Source organism: Psammomys obesus, unplaced genomic scaffold (genome assembly GCF_907164565.1).
Source record: "Psammomys obesus unplaced genomic scaffold, mPsaObe1.curated_primary_1811, whole genome shotgun sequence".
Classification (NCBI taxonomy): domain Eukaryota; kingdom Metazoa; phylum Chordata; class Mammalia; order Rodentia; family Muridae; genus Psammomys; species Psammomys obesus.
Window position 1 is genome coordinate 2714920 of NW_026594428.1, and position 22975 is coordinate 2737894.

A 22975-nucleotide genomic window follows, 5' to 3' on the forward strand; every position below is an offset into this window, starting at 1 on the left:
TTTTCTAGGGTTTTTAAGTGGGCCATTAAGTTGCTTGAATGAGGTGTCTCGAATTTCTTGTTGAAGACACTTAGTGCTATGAACTTTCCTCTTAACACTGCTTTCATTGGGTCCCACAAGTTGGTTGTGTTGTGTCTTCACTTTCATTGAGTTCTAGGAAGACTTTAATTTCTTTCTTTATTTCTTCCCTGACCCAACTGTCATTTAGTAACAAGTTGTTCAGTTTCCATGTGTGTGTATTCTTTTTGCTATTTCTGTTGTTGAAGTCCAGCTTTATTCCATGGTGATCAAACAAGATACAAGGGATTATTTCAATCTTCTTGTATTTGTTGAGGCTTGCTCTGTGACCAACTATATGGTCTATTTTGGAGAAGGTTCCATCAGGTGCTAGGAAGAAGGTAAATTCTTTTGTGTTTGGGTGTAAAGTTCTGTAAATGTCTGTGAGGTCCATTTGATTCATGACCTCTGTCAAAGTTATTGTTTCTTTGTTTAATTTCTGTTTTGTTGACCTGTCCTTTGTTGAGAGTGGGGTGTTGAAGTCTCCCACTATTAATGTGTGGGGATCCATAATTGGTTTAAATTTTATCAATGTTTCTTTTACAAATGTGGGTGCTCTTGTATTTGAACATCATAGATGTTCAGGATTTTGTTGTCTTCTTGGTGAAATTTTCCCTTGATGAGTATGAAATGTCCTTCCCCATCTCTTTTTATTAATTTTGGTTGAAAGTCTATTTTATCAGATTTTAGAATGGCTACTCCTGCTTCTTTCTTGGGTCCATTTGCTTGGAAAGTCGTCTTCCAACCTTTTACCCTCAGGTAATATCTGTCTTAGTGCCTTAGGTGTGTTTCTTGTATGCAACAGATTGCTGGGTTTTGTTTATGTATCCATTCTGTTAATCTGTGTCTTTCTACTGGAGAGTTAAGTCCATTGATGTTGAGAGAAATTAATGACCAGTGGCTGTTAGATCCTTTGATTTTGATGTTGGCTGTGGTTGCTTTTTGTTTTACTGTAGTAAGGTTAATTATTTCCTGTGTTTTCTTGACAGAAGCTAATTTTCTTGGGTTGTATTTTCCCTTCCAGTGTCTTCTGTAATGCTGGATTTGTGTGTAGGTATTGTTGAAATTTGTTTTTGTCATTGAATATCTTGTTTTCTCCGTCTATGAGGACTGAGAGTTTTGCAGGTTATAGTAGCCTGAGCTGACATCTGTGTTCTTTTAGGGTCTGCATGATATCTGTCCAGGCCCTTCTGGCTTTCATAGTTACTGTTGAAAAGTCAGGTGTGATTCTAATGGGTTTGCCATTATATGTTACTTGGCCTTTTTCCCTTGCAGCTTTTAGTATTTTTTCTTTGTTCTGTAAACATTCTGTTTTGATTATTATGTTGCGGGAGGATTTTCTTTTCTGGTCTAATTTGTTGGGTGTTCTGTATGCCTCATGTATCCTTATTGGCTTCTCCTTTAACTTTGGGAAATTTTCTTCAATGATTTTATTGAAAATATTTTCTGGGCCTTGGAGAAGGGAGCCTTCTTTTTCCTCTATACCTATTATTCTTAGGTTTTGTCTTTTCATATTGTCTTGGATTTCTTGGATGGTCTGTGTCAGGGATTTTTTGGATTTAACATTTTCTTTGACAGATACATCGATTTCTTCCATTGTACCTTCTACACCTCAAATTCTTTCTTCCATCTCTTGTAGCCTCTTTTTTATGCTTACCTCTGTAATTTCTGTTTTCTTCCCTAAATTCTTCCTCTCCATTATGTCCTCCATTTGTGTTTTCTTTAATTTTTCCAGTTCCATCTTCAGGTCTTGAGTTGTTTTGTTTACTTCCTTCACCTATCTGATTGTATTTTCCTCTTTTTCTTTTAGTTCCTTCAACTCTGTTTCTTTTATTTCTTTCAGTGATTTAATTATTTCTTCTCTGAAGGCCACAAACTGTTTGGCTGCATCTTCCAGTATTTCTTCAAGGATGGCCATAATCTGCTTGTCTTTAACTTCCTCCATTTTTTTACGGATAGCCATGATCTGTTTAGTTTTATCTTCCTCTAATTCTTTACGTATTTTATTTGTTTCCTCTATTATTTTCTTCATCAGCATAGATATAAGGTTATCTTCTTGATTTTCTATTATGCTGCATTGTCCAGGGCTGTTCGCCCCTGGATGGCTGGGTTCTGGAGATGCCATATTGCTCTGTCTTTTCTTGGTTGAGCTTTTACGCTGACCTCTGCCCATTGGGCTGTTTAAGGTGTTGGCTGTTAGTTTCTGTGCTTCCTGTAGTCCTGAGGTTGGGAGAATCCCTTTGGCCGGAAGATGATTTTTCCTGAAGATTCCTCCTCTGCTTTTTGGTTATGGTCACTGTATGGCCAGTGTTTCTCACGAATTGCCATTGCTCACCTCAGGTGTATAGCCCTGAGTAGTAGCTGTGGTCTATGTTAGGCAGGGGGGGATTTCCTCTTACCCATAGAAGTTCTCAAGAAAGCTGCCCCACTGCTGGGTTTCTCGTTATAAATTTAGTGACCTGCTGCTGTTGTTACAGTTTTCCAGGTACAGTCCTCTTGAAGAACTTGCTGATTCCCTAGCTGTGGGGTTTTCTCCCAACAGGGAAACTCAGTCTGTTATCCTGGGACACACAGTTCTGTCCGGGAAAGTGAGAGGAGAGCCCAGCAAGTCTCTGGGCCAGAGGCTGAGTGCTCCGCTCTGGGCCTGGAGAATGTGCACCTAGGTTGAATTGGCTCCTTGGGGCGCCTCTGGTCTGGAGGCTGGGTGCCTCACTCTGGACTAGAAGCTGTGTGTCCCTGTCTGGGATGGCAGCTGCAGGCACTGCTCTGTTCTGGACGCTGTGGGTGCAGCTCTCTTGAAGGACCAGGGATTCCCACAGTTTTGTCAGTCTAGCTAGGGATAACTGGTTGATCCATTACACAGTGGGCTGCTGTAATGGTTCTCTGGCTTTTGTAGGTCTGAGTATGCAGCTGTGTGCCCCAGTGCCCTAGGTGTACTCAATAATGGTGGCTGAGCACAGTGCTCCTGCTTGCAGTAGAAAGCTAGAGCCTAGAGTCTGCGTGACTCCAGAGAGTCTTTTGGTGCTGGGTGTCCTGAGTGTTAGACCTTATGATCCCCCCCGATGGGGGTTTCCTCCTGCCAGGGACACCCAGTCTTTGCTTTGGGGACCACCGTTCTGTCTGGGGTGGCAGCGAGTAGAACCCACAGGCACAGGTGCCCGCCCCTGGCTCTGCCTTTCTGGCTTTTGGGAGCCTGGATGTCTTTTGGTGCTGGGTGTCCTGAGCTTTAGACCTGATGACCCCTACCCCCGCTGGGGGTTTCCTCCTGCCAGAGACACCCAGTCTTTGCCTTGAGGATTGCTGTCCTGTCTGGGGTGATGAGTAGAACCCACAGGCACTGATGCCCACCCGTGGCTCCACCTTTCTGGCTCCAGGCTGGCTCCTGCGGCACCCGTGGAACCCGAGTCTTTTCCAGGGGATGTCTGGGTGACCTAAGGTCCATCGCAATCGTTTCTTGCTCTGTGGGGTTATCTCTCAACTGGAAAATCCAGTCTGTGATGTTCTGGGCCCACAGTTCAGTCTGAGACACTGACCAGATCACGCTGGCTTGTAGCTCTGGGCTGGTGACTAAGCGCCTGGAGGAACCAGGATCTCTTCCTCGGTTTAGCTGGGTGAGTTAAACCTGATTGAATCCTCCACCATGGGTTATCCTTTCACCTGTGAAACACAATCACTTGTGTTTTATGGCCACGAGTTCTGATTGCTGGTCACTGTGCCAATCCTGCTGTGCTGCTGCTCAGAATGAGAGTCCTCCCGGCGCCCGTCCATTGAGTTTTTTATCTTAGCCATTCTGATAGGTATAATGTGAAATCTCAGGGTTGTTTTGATTTGCATTTCTTTGATGATTAAGAACAATGAGCATTTCTTTAAGTGTTTTTCCGCCATTCAATGTTCCTCTATTGAGAATTCTCTGTTTAGCTCTGTACTCCTTTTTTTTTTTTTAATTGGATTACTTGATTTGTTGCTTTTTAACTACTTTAGTTCTTTATATATATTCTAGATAGTAGCTCTCTGTCAGATATAGGGTTGGTGAAGATCCTTTCTCAGTTTGTAGGCTGTCGTTTTGCTCTAACGACAGTGTCCTTTGCTTTACAGAAACTTCATTTTCGTGAGGTCCCATTTATTCATTGTTGATCTTAGAGCCTGTGTTGTTGGTGTTTTGCTCAGAAGGTTGTCTCCTGTGCCAATGAGACAACCTTCAAGGTTCTTCCCCACATTTTTTTCTAACCGATTTAGTGTGTCTGGTTTCATGTTGAGATCTTTGATTCATTTGGACTTTAGTTTTGTGCAGGGTTATAAGTATGTGTTTGTTTGCATTTTTCTACATGTAGACATTCAGTTCGACCAGCACCATTTGTTGAAGATGCTGTCTTTTTTCCGTTTTTTGGTTTTGACTTCTTTGTCAAAAGTCAAGTATCCTTAGGTGTGTGGATTTATTTATGGGCTTTCTATTAGATTTCATTGATCCACCACTCTGTTTCTATGCCAGTACCATGCAGTTTTTATTACTATTGCTCTTTAGTACAGCTTGCGATCAGGATGGAGATACCTACAGATGACCTGTTGTTTTACAGGATACTTTTGACAATTCTGTTGGGTTGGAGCAATGGCTCAGCCATTAAAGGCTAGACTTAGACAACCTAAAAATTAATCAATTAATATAAATAAATATATATATTAGTATATATAAATATACATAAATAAATGCTCACACTGCATTGTAATTTTGTCCCAAAGCATTAAGATTCCTTTGCTTGCTTCTTTCTTTTTGTTGTGCATAGTTTCTTATCACTTCAAGTTTCATTATTTCTGAATCTGTCAGTCCCTACCATTAGCCTGCCTACTTTATCATGGCTAGCCTCTATCACAGTTTGAAGCAAAGTAAAAGGCTTTGTACCCTCTCTTTTCTACTCATATTTTCAGCTTGTATGCTAGAGTTAAAGTTTAAGTACCTTGATGTTTTTTTTTTTTTTTATAAATACTAATAAAATTGTGCTTGGTGTGTATGTGTGGTGTTTGTGCTTTTGTGTGTGTTTGTGTGTGTATGTGACTATCTATTATGTGGTGGCTTGAATGAGGAATATTGTTCAGAGGTTCACAGATCCCTGAATGAATATATGGTTGGGTAGATTATGTAACTTTTAGAAAGTAGAGAGTTTTCTGGAGAAGCACATCACTGGATCAGAGCTTTCAAAATTTAAACTCTTACATCCCTTTTTATTATTATTTTATTAATTACGTTATTTATTTACTTTACACCTGACTGCTGCTTCCATTCCCTCCACTCCTCCAAATTCCTCCTGCTCACCTGCACATTCCCCACCCATCACTCCTCCCCTTCTCCCAGGAAAGGTGAAGCATTTCATGAATATCAATCTCCCTGGGCATACCAAGTTGCAGTAAGATTAAGCACTTTTTTTTTTTTTAATTGGGGCTAGAAAGAAAGCCCAGTCAGAGACATATCCTGCTCCTGCTTTAGGAGTCCCACATGGATTCCCTGCTTCCCTACTGTTCATACATGCAGAGGACCCAGGTCTGTCACAACAAGCTCTCTGCTTAGCTATTAAGTTTATATGTACCCCTTTACACCCAGGTTAGTTGATTCTATAGTTTTAACTAGGCAAGACTTGCAATGGAAGGATTGTGAAACCAACCCAGTCTCAAAAACTTTACCCACAATTTGTCCTCCCTAGAAGATGTGCAGTCCCATCAGGGGAAGGAAGCAGATGCAGAGACTCACAGCCAAACTTTGGACAGAGCACAGGGAGTCTTATGGAAGAAGGAGGGTATAGAAGGGCCAGAAGAGGACAGGAACCACACAAGGAGACCAACACAGAAAACAAAACAAAACAAAACAAAACAAACAAACAAAAAAAAAACCTGGGCCCTAGGAAGACTGCAGAAATGGATGCATTAACCAAAGAGAGAGAATCTAGTCACTTTGCTCGGCTGTAGTGCATATATACCTCAGTCTCCATGTGAGTTCCCTAGTAAGGGGAAAAGGGACAGTCTCTGACTTGAACTCTCTTGCCTAATCCTATATTACATCTCCCTGGTGGGGCAACCTAACCAGTCCACAGAGGAAGAGGATCCAGGCAGTCCTGATAGGATCTATAGGTTAGGATCAGGAAGTAGGAGAGGAGGCCTAGGACTAGGAGAGAGGAATAGGGGAGGAAGAGAGAGAGAGGGTGGGAGAAGGAGGAAATGAAGGAGAGAGCCCCAACTTGGATACAAAGTGGATTGATTGTAAATAATAGTAACAATGCTGCTTCTGCTGCTGCTGCTGCTGCTGTGCTGCTGCTGCTGCTGCTGCTGCTGGAGCAGATTTGAAGCGCCAACCATAGGTTGGCCAAGCTGGAGACTCATTCTGTCGGAGGGAGCTGAGTATCCCTGAAACTATTAGTGATACTGTGCTACACTCTCAGACAATAACCTAGTATAAATGTCAGCAGAGAGGTTTCACCCAACAACTGATGAAAACCAATTCACAGACCCACAACCAAACACTAAGTGGAGCTTGAGGAATCCTGTGGAACAGAAAGAGAAAAACTGAATGAGCCAGAGAGGTCAAGGACATTGTAAGAAAATCTCACTTCACTTCTAATTCCCTCTTTGTGCTTTGAATTTGTGGTCAAAGACATGATCACCAGTCATCTGCTGTCATGCCTATCCTCACTTCTCATTATGTCGAAACATATGTAACTAAAATCCAAAATAGACCAATTTTTTCATCATTTCATCATTGCTTCTATTCGTGGCATTTTATCACTACAAAACCCCAGTAATATTGAAACCTACAAGAATAAGTGGCAACAGTATATTTATAGGTATCAACAATTCACTGCATTGATACAAAATTAATTTCTTCTCAATACTTTTATTTGTGATCAGAAGGACAATGAAGACCCATGATAACATAAACTTAATGGCTTGGTATATGTTTCCTCAGTTCTTTATGACCCTTCAGCAGGAATAACTTGAATTTTGTGCATATTTTACAAATATGTATAATCATTTCAACAAATTTTACTCAGGGCACACATCTATTTTCAAATTGTCATTTTCCTCTGAAACCTTAAAAATGTTATTTTAATGTAATTATTTTCTAACTTTGTTTTCTTTATTTTTATATTCCTGTGAACTGTGAACAATGTTTCTAAGGATATTTGCAACAATTCTTGTGCTTATGTTTGGATTGAGTTTCTTTAAAACAGCATAATGGCTCTAACAACATGGATACTGACAAATGAAAATTTCACTTGTAGGGAGTTTTTAATAAGAAAATTAAAGCAAGTTACAAATAAACGTCTGTGAGTCTTGTCATCTCTATTTATGGCAGAAAATGATCTCAAATCTGTTGGTATAACAATATTTCAGACTCCAAGTGATTCTGGAGGCTCAAAACCGAAACAGTGCATTATTTACATTCATTATTTGCTTGCTTTTGAGGAAAGTGACATCTGTTCAGTTCTTTCTTTCTAAAATACATTGATTTCCATATAAGCTGAATTTAGAACTGTGACAACTAATGTAGAATAACATTTCCACTCTGTCACATATTAAACACTGAAATTTGAAATATATACATATACACATTTATTTTTAGTAGACATACTTTTTAAATAAGTATGGATCAGCATGCCACAGTGTAAATATGTTACTTTCCCACTCATATTTCGTCAAAGTTTTAACTTCTAACTGTGAAAATTACTTAACCTATTTCTTTTTAGGATTATGAAAATCTGAAATCAGTACATGGAGTAATTTATGTGCATATAATCCCATTAGACAAATGTGCTTTGTTCACCCACAATATCACCTAATACTAATTTGCCCCTTAGAGAGCAAATATCTCATCACCCCAGGGTTTGTTAAAACTTTGTATCTAGAGATATGGCCTGCTTATAAGTTTGTTGGGCTATATAGAACTGGGATGATGCTGTCTTTAACATATTAACATATTATTATTTAACTGAGGATACTTTTATTCAGAGTTCTTTAACTCCATTAACTATAACAGCACTTTTTTTCCTACTGGAAATTATTCCCTTGAATAGAAGTAATCGACTGTATTCATTCATGTATATAGTGAAAGAACTTTAAATTGTCTGCAGATCTTCTTCTTTAAACAATGGTCCTATAAACACTTGAGTACAGATTTTTATGTCAAGTGACTTTTTTTTTAAATCTTTTATTTTTTTATTAATTACACTTTATTCATTTTGTATCCCCCCATAAGCCCCTCTCTCCTCCCCTGCCGATCCCACCCTCCCTCCCCTTTCTGCATGCATGCCACTCCCCAAGTCCACTGATAGGGGAGGTCCTCCTCTCCTTCTTTCTGATCTTAGTCTATCAGTTCTCATCAAAAGTGGCTTCATTGTCCTCTACTGTGGCCTGGTAAGGCTGCTCCCCCCTCAGGGGGAAGTGATCAACGAGCAGGCCAATCAGATTATGTCAGAGGCAGTCCTTCTTCCCATTACTATGTAACCCACTTGGACACTGAACTGCCATGGGCTACACCTGTGCAGGGGTTCCAGGTCATCTCCACAAATAGTCCTTGGTTGGAGTATGAGTCTCTGGGAAGTTCCCTGTGTTCAAATTATCTTGTTCTGTTGCTCTGCTTGTGGAGTTCCCGTTCCCTCCAGCTCTTACTATTTCCCACTTCTTACATAAAATTCCATTCACTCTGCCCATCAGTTGGCCATCAGGCTCAGCATCTGCTTTGACAGTCTATACTGCAGAAGCTTTCAGAGGCCCTCTGTGGCAGGTTTCAAGGTTGTTTCCTGTTTTCTTCTGGCTTTCAGAGGCCCTCTGTAGCGGGTTCCGAGGCAAGTGACTTTGTTTTATAGGTGACCTTGCTGATTGAAGTGTGACTGTTCAAGGATTTATCAAATAAATTTGAAAATGGCGTGACCCATTTTCTATAACACTAAAATAGTGTTAGTCATTTCCTATTTATCCTCACCAGTATTTGCTAATTTTTCTTCTTATTAATTTTATTTTTGTCTTAAATATTCCACTTGCAACATGCTTTTTAAAAATATTTCTTTAGTCACTAACTAATATGTAGACCATTTCAGAATTTTGCACATGACCCCAATCTGTGTCTTAGCCAAAAACAACTTCCTGTGGTACCTTCATCTCTTCTTTGCTAAGGAGTCTGTTCTATTATGGACTCACAATCTAGTTCACTGATGTTAAATTAATGAAAGTTGAAGGATTTGTATTATCTAATTTCGTGTGATATGAGATATACAAATATGTTTCCATAATCTGTAGTTGCTCATTTTGTTAGCAAAAGATATTATTTTCAGCTGAAAGAGTCTCTGATAGAATTTTTGGATTCACTCATGTATACTATCATATTAACCTAGATGTCCCTCAACTGAAGAACGGATGCAGAAATTGTGGTACATTTACACAGTGCTTAAAAACAAGGAAATCATGAAATTTGCAGGCAAATGTAATATAGGATAAACAAATTTATCCTATAAATCATGAAATTTGCAGGCAAATATAATATAGGATAAACAAATTGTGGTACATTTACTCAGCGCTTAAAAACAAGGAAATCATGAAATTTGCAGGCAAATGGTGGGAACTAGAAAAGATCATCCTGATTGAGGTGACCTCGAAGTATAAAGACACATGGTATATACTCATTTATATGTGGAAATAAGGAATATAATATAGGATAAACAAACTAAAATCTAAAATCTATAGTCCTAAAGAAGCTAAACAACAAAAAGGACTTTAGGAAAGAGGCTGAAAGGGCAAACGGGATGGACATTGGAAGAGGGAAAATACAGGCAACAGGACAGGAGCCTACCACAAAGGGCCTCTGAAAGACTCTCCCCGTCAGGGTGTGGAAGGAGATACTGATACTCAAAACCAAACTTTGGACAGAGTGCAGGAAACCTTATGGAAGAAGAGGGAGATAGAAAGACCTGGAGGGGACTAGAACTCCACAAGAAGACCAAGAGAGCCAAAAAACCTGGGCCCAGGTGGGCCTGCAAAGACAGATACTCCAACAAAGGACCATGCATGGAGAGAACCTAGACCCCCTGATCAGATTCCAAGCGGTTTTCCTAGTCAGGGAGGCAGGGGCTGTCTCCCATAGGAACTCCGTGACTGGCTGTTGAATGAGCTCCCCCTGGGGGATGGAGCTTGCCAGGCCACAGAGGAATATGATGCAGCCCGCCCTGATGAGACTAGATAGGCTAGGGTCAGACAGAAAGGGAGGAGGTCTTCTCCTATCAGTGGACTAGGGATGGGGCAGAGGGGGAGAAGAGGGTTCTAGGTGAGGTTGGGAGGAGATGGAGGGGGCCAGGTATGGGATACAAATGAATAATTTGTATTAAATATATAAAAATTATTTTAAGAGAATTTCTATATATGTATTGAATTTTGTGTTATGATAAGAACAAATGTAACCAAACTTTAATTGACTTAATGTCCACCAGCATTATTCATGCAAATTGAAATAATGATAGTAAGTCATAATACTGAAATAGGTTATTACAATTATATACACAAGGGCACTTAGTACAAAACATATCCTATAAAAAGATATTTAGGAGTTAAATATTGATTAGTGAGATAAGCTTGACTGATCTTTGCATTATCTCACTGTTAAATTGTTCCTCTCCAGTGGTTGTGTTAATCCATCATTATTTTAACCATAATATACACTTTAATTCAGTGTATTACTGTCTTTATACCACAATTTATTACTTAATCCACTAAGCATCACTATTGTCTTTTTTCATAGTCTGTGCAATAGGTTCTTATATCTTGGGAAATTTAGGTTCTCTTAGTCCTTTCAACGTTTCCTTTTCAGTTTTAATTAGTTTCAATATCCCTGTATTCTCTATAATATGCTCCCATCCTGTTTTCTCACTTCCACTGCTTCTGGTGTCTACCTTGCTTGCCATTGTGAATGAGATTTAAGCAACCTCCCTAGAGTCCTCCTTAGTGTTTAGCATCTTAGGTCTGTAGATTTTAGTATGTTTATCATATTTTATATGGCTAATATCTGGTCATAAGTGAGTATATACCATGCCTGTCTTTCTGTTTCCAGGTTACCTCACACAGGATGCTCTTTTCTAGTTTCATCTATTTGCCTGAAAATTCATGATTTCCTTGTTTTTAATAGCTAAGTAGTATTCCATTTTGTAAATGTATCACAATTTCTGTATCACAATTCCTTCCCTGAGGAACATCTGGGTTGTTTCCAGGTTCTGGCTTTTATGAATAAAACTGCTACAAACATGATTGAACAAATGTCCTTGTTGTGTACGTGAGCATATTTTGGATATATACCTAAAGACACAAACATTATATACTCATTTATATGTGGATACTAGACCTAAAAGATAGGATAAACATGTTAAAATCTGTACACCTACAGAAGCTAAACAAGAAGGAGGACCCAGGATAAGATGATCAGTCCTCACTTAGAAAGACAAATGGGATGGACATTGAAAGTAGGAGAAAACAAGAAACAGGACAGGAGCCTACCATAGAAGGCCTCTGAAAGACTCTACTTAGCAGTGTATCAAGCAGATGCTGAGACTCATAACCAAACGTTGGGCAGAGTGCAGGGAATTATACAAAAAAAGGGAGAGTTAGTAAGACCTGGAGATGAAAGGAGCTCCACAAGGATCAAATATATCTGGGATCAAATATATTCTGAGGCTGATTCTCCAAACAAGGTCCATGTATGGATATTAAAAAAAAAAAAAAAAAAAAAAACAGCTCAGATGTAATCCATGGCAGCTCAGTATACAAGTGGGTACCCTAGTAAGGGGAACAGAGACTGTCTCTGACATGAACTCAGTGGCTAGCTCTGTGACCTCCCTCTCACCCCAGAGGGAGGAACACCCTTGCTAGGTCACAGAGGAGGACATTGCAACCACTCCTGATGAGACCTGATAAGTTAGGGTCAGATGGAAGGGAAGGAGGACCTCCCCTATCAGGGGACTTAGAAAGGGTCAGGAAGGAGATGAGGGAGGGAGGGTGGGATTAGGAGGGAATGAGGAAGGGGGCTACAGCTGGGATACAAAGTAAATAAACTATAATTAATATAGAAAATAAAAATTAATAGAAAAAATCAATTTATTCACTTTGTATTCAGCTGTAGCCCCCTCTCTTGTCCCCTTCCAATCTGATCCTCTCTGCTTCTTCTCCTCCTATTCCTCTTCTCCAGTCCACTGATAGGGGAGGTCCTCCTCCTCTTCCATCTGACAGTAGCCTATCAGGTCTCATTTGGGCTGGCTGCTTTGTCCTCCTCTGTAGTCTGTTAATGCTTCCTCTCCTCCCCCTCAGGGGAAGGTGATCAAAGATCCAATATCTGTCCCAAGCAGATGGGACAAGCAGCTGGGATGTGCTTGCTTAGGCATCCTCAGCACATTTTAAGTTTAGAAAGTCAGAGAGTCTGCTCTAAGATAGAGCCCAAGTATCAGGAAACAGGAGGAAGTAGAGGAGTAGAATCTCTGGTCCCATGAGGATGGAGAGTTTGAAGTGGGAATCATGCTAGACAAGCAGGAGAGACAGCAGTTCTCTGCAGCAGCCTGTGAGGAAAAGGGTGCTACTGGCTTTTTGTTTTGTTTTTGTTTTTGTTTTTTTTTTCAGAGTGCCAAACGGATGACTTCTCAGCCTGACAAATCTCCACACTGACCACTTTTGTCTTTGGTCCACTCTGAAACCAGACTTCTGCAGAAGTGAAAATAAATATTTCTCACCTTTACTATCTGGAGCCTCCAGTATTCTCACCATGAATAAAGACCATTATGTCTGCTGTGAGGCTGCCAGGACTGCACAAACTTGCTTGCTGGAAACAACAGAAGCATCTGGTGAGGTTGCTTAGACCAGATGGCCAGAACCACTGTGTGCCTGTGTGTCTGTGCACGCACGCGCGCGCGCGCGCGCGCGCGTGCGCGCGTGTGTGTGTGTGTGTGTGTGTGTGTGTGTCCTTGTGGCACCTGAGGATACATGCCTTCCTTTGCCTTTCCAGTTTCTACTGTTGCCAGCTTCTCTGGGTGCCCCGAGGCTGCTTGTGGCTTCCTCTCTCTGTAGGCTGCCTTTACATTGTCATATTCTCTTTCTTTTCTGTAAGGATTCTGGGCTTACTGGCACAAGCTAAGGACCAATGGATTATTTGGTTTGTTGATGTCTCATTTCTTGAGTTCTTTATATATTTTGGATATTAGTCTCTATCAGATATAGTGTTGGTGAAGATATTTTTCCCAGTCTGTAGGCTGTCGTTTTGTTCTGATGACAGTGTCCTTTGCTTTACAGAAGCTTTTCAGTTTCATGAGGTCCCATTTATTGATTGTTGATCTTAGAGCCTGTGCTGTTGATATTCTGTTCAGTAAATTGTCTCCTGTGCCAGTGAGTTTAAAACTCTTCCCACTTTTTCTTCTAACAGATGTAGTGTATCTGGATTTATGTTGAGATCTTTGACCCACTTGGACTTTAATATAGAAGTTCCTCTGAAAGGCTCTACCCAATAGGAATTATCAAAGTAGGTGCTGAGACTCACAAACTTTTTGGTAGAGTGCAGAGATCTTATGGAAGAAGGGGATGGATTGAAGGAACAGGCACCTCACAAGAAGAAAAACAAAGCTAAAAATTCTAATGCACCACCCAAGGACCATGCATGGAGAGGACCTAGACCCTCTTCTCAGATATAGCCCATGGCAACTCTGTTTCCATGTGGGTTCACAAGCAAAAGGATCACGGGCTGCCTTTGTTATGAACTCGATTGCCAACTCTTTGATCACTTGCCCCTGTTGATGCAGTCTTGCCAGGCCACAGAGGAAGAAGATCCAGGCAGTCCTGATGAGACCTAATAGGTTATGGGCAGATGGCAGAGGAGGGGAACTCTCTCTTTCAGTGGTCTGGGGGAAGGACATAGGAGGGAAGAGGGAAGAAGGGAGGGACTGGGAGGAACTGAGGGAGGTGACTTCAATAGGGTGATATAATAAATAAATTGTGAAAAAAATAATAATAAAAATAAAAAAAGAAAAATTTGTGTATTCACACAAAGCTCAGTGAATATTCTCTTATTCTCTCTCTCTCTTTCTCTCTCTCTCTCTCTCTCTCTCTCTCTCTCTCTCTCTCTCTCCAGAGAGTAGTAACATGTGTGAGGGGGAAAAAAACGTCCAGGAAGTCAAAATGGACATGTCAGTTTTCAGATCAAGACTCCATAATGACAAAATCAACTCAGCACTGAGACACCACTACAAATTCTGCCTTTTAAAGTTGTCACTGAAGTAGATGAAATGACAAGTTATTCTTTCTGTTATTGTCAAGATCATTGATTTGTTTGAGAATGATAAAACCATGAGGCTGTTTACAAATATGAAAGGATCCCAAGAGTTGTAAATACTAAATATTTGGAGCTAAATCCATACTTCTCAGTTTTACTAAAGACTTACTAGATTAAACGACACCAAAGTGCTATTTCAGCTTTACAATATAAAATCTTTTTTCTTATTTAACTTAATACAACTATTGATAGCCTTATAACTCATCTCTATTTACAAATTTAGTTACAGGTGTTAGCTCATGTTATTAATGACTCAAAAATCAAATCGTATCATACATAAATATTGAAAAACTTATTAACTACATTTTATTCTTTCTGCTGAAAAGAGGAGAATATATGAAAACTCTAGGAGAATATTTACCATAATAAGCTCATGTATGTGTATCTGCTTCCTTCCTCTTTGTTTGTGTTTAGGAATACAATCTCTGCAAATATAGCATAAGTATACTCACTGAAAAACCATGAATGCAAGACAGAGATATAAGTAAAAATTAAAATACAATAATATATAAAAATTTTTTAATTTCTAATGAAAATATAGGAAAGATCAATTGTGTCACATAAATTACAAATAATATTTGTGAGCGAATGATCTAAATTGTATAAAATAACCTGATGATAATGCAAAGCTAAATTACAGGCCATAAGAAAATATTTCAAACTTTCATACCAAATAAATCAATTACCTCTATTACCCAGCCCAGGCTTGAATTCATACTAAAACAACTGAAAAAGAAAAAAAAATACATGGAATGGATATTAATATTGAAAGTTTTCCTAAACATATTTGAGCATATAAGCATAGTGCTAATTTTATTATTATTTAAGAAATAATTTATAAATTATTTAACAAAAATAAATAAATAAAATATTTAACAAAGCTTATTTTTGATAATTTCATATAGCATACTAGGCTGATCTTCATATTCTTAGCTGACTATATAATACATTTATAACAGGACATCCAAAATTGTTCACTTGTGTTCATTTTATAATTGTAATAGAATATGAATTTAAATGATATTGTGTCGTTGAAGATTCCTCTGATTTTCCTACTTTTGAAGAAATATAAACAGCATTATTGTGGCTGCAGATGACAGGTTGATATTTATGTGATATATTTCTGATGGCTTTCTTTGCATTCTATGATGCAGATCAATGATTAGATGGTGGGCAAAACTCTTTTTTAATCATGGATGGATTCTTTAGTCTGCTGCCATGAAATAAGAAAAATCACTAATTTATAGGTAGGGAACAGATATAGAGGTACAGAACAGATATAGAAATCATTTCCACTTGAATAAGGTAAATATTAATAAGTTAGAGCTCTATTCTTGCTTTCAGTGCAGCTTTCCAAGATATGATAATGTTATCACACTTGAAAAAAAATTGTTCAAGTGATTGAAACTTAAATATCTGCAGAGGGCATCATCTTCATAAAAACTGATGAATCAAACAATATTAAAGATTAGCATTTTCATAATTTTGCCAACTTGCGGTGTTTTGTTTAATGTAGTTCTGGGTACGGTAAACTTTTCTTCTTTATACGCTGTTTCATGAGATTGCCTTAAAAGAAAGGATTGTAGATTGGAGTGATGTATAAGGCGCCAGAGTATTGAAGCCTCAGTGGGGCTAGATGAATGGAAATAACTATTTAATGTTGTGCTTTCGTCATTTGATAGCTTTTATTTTGCTCTGCCAGCATGTTAGAAAGGGATAAACATAGAGCAAATGGTCATATATTGTGGAAGAGTTCATATAGGTAACTTTGTCTGCTAAAAATATTTGATATTTAATGCAATGAAATGACACCACATGTAGAGCCACTCTCTTTTGCACATTGATGTTTTACTTGTCAACTGAGTTGGCACATTGATCATTTTAAACAATATTGATAATGTTTGAATTTACCCAACAGGTTAGTTAAATCCAGCTAGAAGTGTCATACTGTTATATAAATTCTTTGATTATGAACTTAAGACACTAATGACTAAATATAACACTGAGATTTTAAGTGGAAGTATTTTCTTGAACAAAAAGCAGTATGCAAACATTTTTTTTACATATCAATAGCCAACAGTGCATTAGTCCTTTTTACAATTATATTACTACAAACATTACTGATGTTTAAATTGGTACAAAAGCATATGCTTATTTCTTTTAATTGGTGCTTGTAAGACTTTGTCAGATAAGGCAAACTTCTTCCTTTTTTTTTCCCCTTTACTTTTTAAACTCAACTTTGTCAAGTGTAAGTAGAAGGCATTAACTTTTGGAACTGTATGAAGCATCTGTTACAGACATAAGAGAAAAGGAAAATGAGTCTCTATGGACAGCTCTGGCTATAAAGTGAATGCCATAAAGAAGTCATGCCCATTATTAACAAAGTTATGGTACAATCTGTGAGATAATACCCAAGTTCCCAGAATCAGAGTGTTCAGAATGCCAGTTTCTTATATATAAGTGTTCAAATATGAGACATTTATATTAGTTTATTCTTAGACCACTGTTCCATATTGTCAATTGAAAGCAGGTGGTGGGACTTTGATGCAATTATTCTGTTCATGTATTTAAAATGTGTTTTCTTGGATATAACAATAAATCTATTAACCCAAATTACACCACTGGATTTTGCTTCTTGAAAAGCTTTTATGAGTCTGTCAAAGTGAGATGTTTCAATTGTTCTGCCTCACAGAGTATCCACTTACATTGGCAATACAAGAGAGTGTGATTGTCTATTGATTCTTTGAGCAAACTAATGAATTATCTACAATGACGTGTCTACTCTTAAATAACTTCATCCAGGAACTGAGGTGTTAGCTCTACTGCATAGTACTTTACTGAGCAAGCATGAGATTTCTATTCTGATGACCAGCTTCAATGTGAAGACTGTACTGCATCAAGAGGCTCAAATTAAATGTGTCAGGGGAGCAGGGATAGGCTTATCGCTGGAGCTCACTAACCTTGTCTCACCAAATTAGTGGGCTCTAAATTTAGGCTGGGTCCTACCTCAAAACACACACACACACACACACACACACACACACACACACAGAGCAAGTAAGGATGTATAAAAAGCAACATTATTCTCTGACTCCTGTATCATATACATACTCATTAAGAATTCATTAATTAAACTGAAGCTCATTGTATATAATTCCAGCTTTGCTTCCTAATGCCTCATACGTTGTATTCTCATTTTTACCTCTTCACAGTCAACTTCTGACATGCTTAGTACTACAAGAGAACATTTGTTTCCTATATTTTTGTTTCCGATCCATTTTACTAAACACTATGATTTGAAGGCTAGTTCTTTCTGCATAAATGGCCAGAATTCCAATTTTATGGATGAATAATAATCCTGTGGGTATATACATCACATTTTCTTAATAGATTATTCTAGTTAATTTTCTTGCTGCTATGAACAAATATCTCAAAATAATGGAAAAAGGACAATGAACACAATTTAACTCATGGTTTATGGAAGAAAGTGTTTGATCATGGTGAGAAGGCATGGTGACAGGAACAGGAGACAGCTGATCACATTGTATCAACAACAAAAGAACAGACAAAACCGAACATTCATACCAACTTCACTTTCCATGTTTTCTATTGTTATTTGGTCTGAGACCCTTGTTTTTAAGTAATTTTCATCTGTGTTCAGGGTGGGTCTTCTTAAGTTAAAGCTCTCTGTAAACACCCTATCAGTACTCCCAGAGGTCAGTCTCAAAAGATTCTAAGTTTTAACTATCACGTTTTAAAATACTACTTGACACATCTGGGTTGGTTAAATAAGTTTGTGTTTGTGAATGGTTCCACACTAGATATGGCCATTCAGTTGTTTATTTGTTGGTTTGCATTCTGATATAATATCCTAACCTGGAACAGATTAGTTTATGTGAAAATCACATTTTGAGAATTTTGAAAATTACCAAATTGCTTTTACTAGTTGCACTAATCTAAATTCTTAGTAGCAGTATGCATGTTCCTTTTTTCCCATCATCACTGGCAGGTTTATAGCAGCAATTCTAACAAGATTGAGGTGAAGTTTCACTACAGTTCTGAATAAAGTATTCTTCTGATGTCTTGTCTTTCACTCTGAATATATGAGTGTTTTGTTATAAGAACATTCCTCTAGTGGATGTAGAACATGACAATGAATATCAATTCACTTATCTATATAATACTGATTACCCATAGTGCAGAAAGTGGGAAATAGTGTTTGTTTTGTTATTACAACAAAATTTAATTTATTTATAACATTCAATAAACTTTTTAAAAATAATATTTTTATAAATTCAAAAACTCAGGAATTTTTAAATATTTAAAATTTTTATTCTTTCACAATGTATAAAATACTTTCTGATACATTCACACCCTATGTCCTCCTGCTACTGCTACAAATCTCTATTCTCCTCCCTATGAAAATATCCCTTTCCTATAGCCATGTCTTCTAAGGCTATCTGCTATATCTTTGGAGCTTGGTGGGTTTACCAAATTGTATGCAACTGAAGGCAATGACTGTCCCTCCTTGATTAGGCAGTAGTGCTACAGGGAGCTTTAGGTCCTTATTTGCTCCTCTATTTGTGACTGACTGTTTACACAGTATTCTACAGACCCTGTGCAAAGACTGTAGCTCTGATTTTTATGATTTAACTTTTTAATGAGTTCTCAACATATAACTTATGAGTAAAATAAATATTCATTTAAAATACTCTCAGTTCATTGACAAAACACCTACAATGTATACATGTATTTTAGCAAATTTACTGCTGTGAAAATATTAGAAATTTGCCTTCCTGAGAACTGTAACAAAATAAGTTATTGGAGGTTATTTAATGTGTAGAAATATGGTAAAAAAAAACAGATAATTTTTTTTTTTTTTTACTTGAAAACCCTTAGCAATCGAAAGAATATGTGTCTGCATTACAGTAGGCTTTACTCTCTGTAATTCCCCAATTAAACAAAGTTTTAAGAAGTGGAATTCACTGAGATACATAAAATATGGATTTATTTCTTTGAAGTTTCAAAAGAGTCTATGTTTTGTTGCTTTTTATGAGAAAAAATATCCTGTGCAATAGCTGAATAAGAATATCACTAAGAGCCATATTTGAAGCCAATAATGCAAATTGTGAATGGATATAAACAAATTGTTTTTGCAGCTCCAAAGAGAGAGTTCTTGGCTCGAAGCAATGCAATGGAAAATATAATCAACTAGCAAATTAATTAATAGCTTGGAGCTTCCTTGTAGGAAAGACTGAAACTGGCCCTGGCATGTGTGTGTGGGAAAATAGATGAAAACTGGAGAAGTTCTGAAAGTGAATTACAGCAAGTGTGTTAAAGGGAGCTGCTAGACTCCACATAAAGATACTTCAGGACACAGCAACAAATGAGTGCATGTCAAAGCACTTAAGAAGTGTTGGAAATAAAATATTATAGAGGGGTGTTTTTCAAGTATTTGAAACAACAGGTTTCACGTACATTCATGTTCAGATTGGATCGTCCTTCTGTCAGTTTTCTCTGGAAACACTTTCTCAGACATACCCCAAATCAAGTCTTCCAGATGATTCAAGCCAGTCAAGTTCACAGTGACTATCAAACATCATATTCATTCATACCAATTTTGAAATGAGTTGTGTCTGTATCCATATAGATACATAGATAGATAGATAGATAGATAGATAGATAGATAGATAGATAGATAGATAGATAGACAGATAGATGGATAGAGATGTATACATATTTAGGTATTAATTTTTGTGTTTTTTTTATATTAATCACAGGTTATTTACTTTGTATCCCAGGCCTAGCCTTCTTCCTCATTCCATCCCAAACCCATCCTCCCTTCATCATCTCCTCCCTGTCCCTTTCCAAGTCCACTGCTAGGGGAAGTCCTCATTCCCTTCCTTTTGAGCCTAGCTTATGAGGTATCTTCAATGCTGGTTGTAATGTCCTCCTCTGTGGCCTAGCAAGGCTGTTCCTCCCTCAGAGGTGGAGGGAGGTAAAGGAGACATTCCTTGAGTTCATATTAGAAATAGTTGCTGTTCCCCTTACTAGGTAAACCTACATGGATACTGAGCTACCATGGGCTACATCCAAGCAGGGGATCTAGGTTATATCCATACATGGTCATTTATTGGAGAAACAGTCTCATAGAGGACCCCTGATATATTTTGTCCATGTAGAACTCCTGTCCTCTCCCAGTCATATTAATTCATCCTTTTATCATATGATTTCATGCACTCTAACGAAGGTTTGGTTATGAGTCTCAGCATTTGCTTTGATAGACTGTTAGGTAGAGTCTTTCAGAGGCCCTCTGTGGTAGGCTCCTGTCCTGTTTCTTGTTTTCTCCTACTTCCCATTTCCATCCCATTTGTCTTTCTAAGTGAGGATTGATCATCTTACCCTGGGTCCTCTTTCTTGTTTATTTCTTTAGTTGCTCATGTTTTAGTATATTTATCCTATCTTATAGGACTATATAAGTGAGTATATACCATCTGTGTCTTTCTGCTTCTGGGATACCTCATTGAGAATAATGTTTTTTAAATCCCACCATTTGCCTAAAAATTTCATGATTTCCTTGTTTTTAACTCCTGAGTAATATTCCATAGTATAAAAGAACCACAATTTCTGTATCCATTTCTCCACTGAGGGACATCTGGGTTGTTTCCAGGTTCTGGCTATTACAAATAAAAATGATACAAACATGGTTGAGCAAATGTCCTTGTTGTGTACTTGAACATCCTTTGGATATATGCCTAGGAGTGGTATAGCTGGATCTTGAGGCAGTGCTATTCCTAATTGTCTGAAAAAGCACCAGATTGATTTCTAAAGTGGTTGTACAAGTTTACATTCCCACCAGCAATGGAGGAGGGTTCCCAATTCTCCACAACCTCTCCAGCATGTGTTGTCCCTTGAGTTTTTAACCTTTGTTATTCTGACCAGTGTAAGGTGGAATCTCAGCATCATTTTGATTTGCATCTCTCCGATGTTTAAGGATGTTGAGCATCTCTTTAGGTGTTTCTCAGGTGTTTTATATTCCTCTACAGAGAATTCTCTGTTTAGCTCCGTACCCCATGTTTTAATTGGACTGCTTCATTTATTGTTTATTAATTTATTTAGTTCTTTTTATATTTTGGATATCAGCCCTCTGTCAAATATAGGGTTGTTGAAGATCCTTTCCCATTCTGTAGGCTGTCCTTTTGTTCTGAAGGCAGTGTCTAGTGATTTACAGAAGCTTTTCAGTTTCATGAGTTCCCCGTTTATCAATTGTTGCTCTAAGAACCTGTGTTGTTGGGGTTCTGTTCAGGAAATAGTCTTCTGTGCCAATGATTTCCAAGAGATTCCCAACTTTTTCTTCTAACTGATTTAGTGTATCTGCTTTTATGTTGAGGTCTACGATCCACTTGGGCTTTACTTTTGTGTAGGTGATAAATATGGATCTATTTTTTTTTCATTTTTTCTGCATATAGACAACCAGTTGGACTAGCACAATTTGTTGAAGATGCTGTCTTTTTTCCATTTGGATTCTTTGTCAAAAATCAAGCATTCATAATTGTTTGGGTTTAGTTCTGGATGTTCTATTCGGTTCCATTGATCTAATTTTCTGCTTCTATGCCAGTACCATGCCATTTTTATTACTATTGCTCTGTAGTACAGCTTGAGATCGAGGATGGAGATACCTCCAGATGATCTGTTTTTGTGCAGGATATTTTTGGAAATTCTATTTTTTGTTTTTGTTTCTTTTTTTTATCTCTTCATACGAAGTTTATGATTTTTCTTTCAAGGTCTGTAAAGAATTTTATTGGTCTTTTGATGGGAATTGCATTAAATCTGTAGATTGCTTTTGGCAGAATGTCCATTTTCACTATGCTAATCCTACCAATCCATGATCACAGGATATCTTTCCATCTTCTGATAACTTCTTCAATTTTTTTCTTCAAAGAATTGAATTTTTTTTTTAAACAGGTCTGTCACCTCCTTGGTTAAAGTCATCCAAAGATACTTTATGTTATTGGTTGCTATTGTGAAGGGTGTCATTTCCATGATATCTTTCTCAACCCTTTTCGTCTTTTGTATACAGGAAGTCTTCTGATTTTTCTTTGGATTAATTTTGTATCCAGCCACTTTGCTGAAGGTGTTTATCAGCTGAAGGATTTCTCTGGTTGAATTTTGGGGTTACTCAAAATTCAATGTATAATATCATATCATCTACAAATAGTGAAATTTTGACCTCTTCCTTTCTGATTTGTATACCATTGATCTCCTTGTTGTATTGTTCTAGCTAGGACAGTATTATGTTGAATAGCTATGGAGAGAGTGGGCAGCCTTGTCTTGTCCCTGATTTCAGTGGGATTGATTTAAGTTTCTCTCCATTGAGTTTGATGTTGGCTATAGGCTTGCTGTATATTGCCTTTACTATTTTTAGGTATGTGCTTTGTATTCCTGATTTCTCCAAGACTTTAAACATGAATGGATTAGACTTTGTGAAATGCTTTTTTGACATCGAAGGAGATGATCATGTGTTTTTTCTCCTTCAGTATATATATATATATATATATATATATATATATATATATATATATATAT